At 37.5% G+C, this 5,000-nt stretch overlaps 1 protein-coding gene across 2 annotated transcripts in view; it reads right to left on the reverse strand.

Moving 5' to 3' along the window:
• Positions 1 to 5,000, reverse strand: part of LOC138019601 (FH1/FH2 domain-containing protein 3-like) — a 57,045-nt gene that overhangs the window by 18,389 nt on the left and 33,656 nt on the right. The gene's annotated exons all lie outside the window — the stretch shown is intronic.

Raw genomic sequence — 5,000 nt, forward strand, 5'->3', positions numbered from 1 at the left:
TACGACGACGACGACGACGTTTAGCGTTTATTTACATTACCAATAAAAGAGGCGGAACCATCTGTCATCGATTTCACTAATTAGATTCTGACAGGAGCCCATCTGGAGCGTGCAACTTCCATACAGCGTCTGTGAAACGGCGTTTCCACGAGTAGGTTTACGACTAGCCCTTCCCGCGAATTAGTACAAAAAACAAAGGCAGTTTCCGTTCAGTGACCCTATGACGTCAGCTTAATTTCTTGTAATTGGTCATCGGGCTCTCGTGGGAGTCTCATTCGCGGCAAATTCAATCTAAAAATACATCGGTCTGTGAAAAAGCCGTTACACGAACACAGTAGAGTTGTAGGCTCCGGGTCATGGGTTCCTGATTCTGAACGCGTCGGTTACAGAAGATCGTGCAGTCCCTATATCTTTGCTCAATCACCATTCTCCCCTCGGCTCGCTTGTGTGACCAAAGTTGGCGGTCTGCGAGCAGTCTACACAATTCCGAAATTTCGGTTGCATCGAAAATGGCGACTAAAGTGTTGTGGGTGCGCAATGTAAGGTGAGTGACTAGGGTTCTTTAAGGAGGCTCGAAATAGTTTCTCCTTTTTTCAATCAAGTAAGCATATTCTGTCCTTAGATACAGTTAGGGTAAGCATATCACGACGAAATTTGGTCAGAGTATTCAGTACCCATCGCACATTTCTCACATTATATTTTCCTCCAAAATAACAATACCATGGCAACGATATGAGGCATTTCTTTGAGCGTTAAAATCAACATATATTGTCTTTTTTGAAGAAACGGGACGGTGAAATCTTCTCATTCAGCGTTACCAGATAGTGTTAGAAATAATCTCTGAAATATTTTAAATTCAACAAAATCTGTAGGCCAGTTTTTCGTGTCTCTAATTTCTTTTTCCCCTACAGAATTTTTTTACATTTGAAAGACAAACGTTTTAAATTAATCTAAGTTAACATGTAAAAAATGAAAAAAATTCATCGTCCGGAAGCTGAGATATAAACGAGTAAAGTTGCAAAATCAGGAAAAATGAGGGGGTTACAAGATCGGCATTTACGCATGCGTCACCCGCTCATTCGAGTGCACGCGCGTGTGGAGCTCCGGCCAACACAAACAGATTTAAGCCACCATTTAACCATTTGTGTAGAAGTTTCGTAGTTTTCGTGAATAGATGATGTCTATTTATATTCATATATATAGGAATTAGAAGAAAGGTAAGCGAAATTAGCGGTATTTGCTTATTTCTGGTGACCCATTTGAATCACGAGCTGACTCGAGCTTACCAATTGCGAGTGTGGCTTACGCGCGCGCGCTGAGCTGAAAACCCTTTCGAGCCTCCTTAAGTCACAAGCTTCACTCCATTTTACTCAAGTGAAGCTATGATCCTCGCAGTTAAGAACGCAATTTTAGTAATTACGTAGAGAAGCCTGAAAAATTCAGGATTTCAACGGGGTTTGAACCTGTGCGACGCTCTAACCAACTGAGCTATTTAGTCAATGACGTTGGGAGCTGGTCATTTGTGGATTCAAAGTGTTCTCGTGGTGAATGAACCAATGAATGAATGATGTACGAAATGAAACATATCTTGAAAAGCGGATATGAAATCAAGTGAAGCTATGATCCTCGCAGTTAAGAACGCAATTTTAGCAATTACGTAGAGAAGTCTGAAAATTTTAGGACTTAACAACAACAACCATCCATTTATTTGCCAAATTAGAAAATGTTTTACACAACAGAATAAATTAATTTGATCAGGCAAAAACACACTCAGAATAGTTATAAACTAAACGAGCTGAGTAGTTTCAGTACTGCTTCCTGTGGCACTCCACATGGAATTTGTTTTGAGCCTGAATCTATAGGGCCTAGTGAAACAAATTGACTCCTATTAGACAGAATAAGAGGAAAACCATTCAGGTGCAATGCCCCTGATGCCATAGTATTCCAGTTTGTCAAGTAAGATATGATGGTCAACAGCATCAAAGGCTTTGCAAAAATCTATCAAAAATACCACAGGAATAATTCTTACTGTCAATAGCTTTTTGAATTTTGTCTACCATAAGAATAAGGGCATGAACTGTAGAATGACTGCAACGAAATTCAAACAGTTGGTCAAAGAAAACAGATGATTGTTCGAAATACTTAATTAATCTACTGTACAGTAGTCTTATTAATCTAATTAAATATAGATAATGAGATAGGACGATAATTAGATACCAAAAGTGGTGACCCTTTTTTGTAACTGGAATACCTTTTGCCACTTTGAAATGATCAGTAACAGTGCCTGATGTGAACGAGCAATTAAAAGGAATTGCAAGGGAGTAAGAAATAAAGTTCTTTAAAACTCTCAAGAAAACAACTGGGATATTAAAGGGTACAGTTGCTTTATTATAATTTAAAGTACTTGTAAGATCTATAATTTCAAAGTTGATAACTAGTAACAGAAAAAAAAACTTTAAATATGGGGATTATCGAGGTAAGGCTTTTGTGTACGAGTCCCTTAACTCGGAATTTCAGCTGCTAACCTTGAGCCAATGATTTCAAAATAATTATTAAATTCATTTGCTGTTAATTTAGGATCAGTAATCTCTTGATTATCTTTAATGAGTTTAGTGGGCTTGGATGAATCTCTTGCCTTAAGTGATATAAGTTGTCTTATACCCTTCCACACATTTTTAACATTACTTTGGTTAGCTTTAAAATAGCTCTGGTAGTAAAGCTTTTTACTACGTCGCAGTAAACCAGTAAGTTTATTCCTGTATATTTTATATTTGTGATGACTGTATGTAGTTCTAATAAAATGTCTGTACAGAGTATTTTTGTGGTCAATAGACTTTCTTTGTGCCTTAGTTATCCAGGATTTGGAATTAAACTGAACCTCCCCACGGGATAGTTTCCTTAGGGAAAGATGTTTATTCACAATTCCTGAGCACTTAGAAGAAAATACTTCAAATAGCTGATTTACATTTTGAGTTTCACTGAAAACCTGTTCCACTGGATTGATGCAAAGTCATTTAAAACAGACTCCTCCCTCATTCAAACTGGAAAAGACTTGCCTAAAGATTTCGTCTTTTGAATCAGGCAAAAAAAAATTAAGTCATTAATAATATTAAGAGATTGGGTAAGTGATCAGTAAGATCATACATTAGATTTCCAGTGTGGAATTCGAGGAAATTGAACAAAATATTGTCAATCAGAGTGGCAGTTTGATATGTTATCTAGTTGGCTTAACAATATGAGGCTCAAAGAAATTGGTAGTCATAGTATTTATAAAATCCTCAGTGGGTTTATGGATTTTAAAATTTAAAAGATTAACATTGAAATCACCTAATAAAGCACAGAGTTTTCCTTCATTGTTGACAATATCAATATTAGAGTAAAGTTTTCTAGGAATATGTCTAAATTTGAACCTGGATATCTGTAAATAATGCCAAAAAGGATATTTCTATTGGACTTATTTACAATTTCTACCCGACGAATTTCAGATTCATCAGTGCTTGAGCTCAAATCATTTCTAATGTGGAAGGTTATATCATTGCGATGAATGCTCCAACACCCGCTGCCCTCAGTTTAGTCTCCTGGGAGATGAATGTATAACCTGGAAGATGAAAAGCCACTGAATTGATCCATGTTTCAGTGATACCAATAAGGGTGAATGGAAAATCAGCTAACACTTTAATTGAGTGATCAAAATTAGCATTTAGACTCCTGATATTACAATTTAAAATTGATAATAAACTGAGTAAAAGAGAGTTGAATATAAACAGAGCTCCTACAGTCAGAAATAGAATAATAATCAAAGTTCACCTTAGAAGGCATATTGCTGTCAGGATCAGATGCTGAAAGTTGAGGGATGTTATTTAGCTCTGAGATCACCTGAAGACAACGTAGATCCGATAAATCTTCATAGTTTGTGCCAGTCATTTAGTAGTTAGTTCATACTTGCACTTGCATCATTTAGACCAGCATTTGAAACTTGAGCATCTGTTGAGGTTTCCTCAGATGAAGGGGACTTTAGCTTTGCTTCCAATTTTGCTAGTTCTTTCGGAGAAGAAACTTTAATTGGAGCGCTGGTATCATTCTTACGAAGAAAAACGTTACCATAAAATGACCAGATATATCGAAATTTGCATTTCTTCTTTAACTCAATACACCTATGAAATAGCTCCCTTCTAGCTGAAGTGAAACTTTCTTGTATAAAGATCTTATTTTCACCTTGACTGCCCAGGCCGATATCTTCAATTGTCAAGTTCTTCAACTTGGATCTTGCTTTGAAAGATGATCCCTGACACAACGACGAGTAAATTTAACAATTATGGGAGGGGTCGCACTGTCACTTTTCAGGCTGTGGGATATGGAAATATCTTTATCTTCAATGCAAACATCAACGATCGAGCCAGCATTTTTAACAATTTCATTTGCATCTTCGTGTGCTGAAGTAGGAGTTCCTCGTATTTCCAAACAGTCTCATCGGATGTACTGTTCCTGATCGTCAAATCCTGATTGCATTTGGTTGAGGGCATTTACCATACGGGAGCTCTCTTGCTTAAGAAACTGGTTTTCCTTTACTAACACCGCATGTGACTCTTCTAGAACAGCAATTTTCTTTTTCGTGTCCTCGAACTCTTTGTTGATGAAGTTCATCGAAGTCTGCGAAGGTTCCAGCTTCTTGTCCAACAACGAAACTAGCTTTGTATCCAGCATATCATCTAAAGCTGACTTAATAATAGCTTTTAGCTTCAACTGGTCAAGTTCCATCGTTATGGCTAACGTTATATTGGTACCACACTAGACATTTCGGTAAAGAAAAGCGAGAAAGAAGAAGAAAACTTAAAATTTTAACAGAGCCGCTAAAAAGCCGCCATGTCCGCATGCCAACCGCTGACGGCTGACTTCAACGGGGTTTGAAGCCGTGATCTCGCGATACCGGTGCGACGCTCTAACCAACTGAGCTATTAAGTCACTGATGTTGGGAGCTGGTCATTTGGGGATTCAAGTGT

Source organism: Montipora capricornis, chromosome 10 (assembly GCF_036669925.1).
Source record: "Montipora capricornis isolate CH-2021 chromosome 10, ASM3666992v2, whole genome shotgun sequence".
NCBI classification, from domain to species: domain Eukaryota; kingdom Metazoa; phylum Cnidaria; class Anthozoa; order Scleractinia; family Acroporidae; genus Montipora; species Montipora capricornis.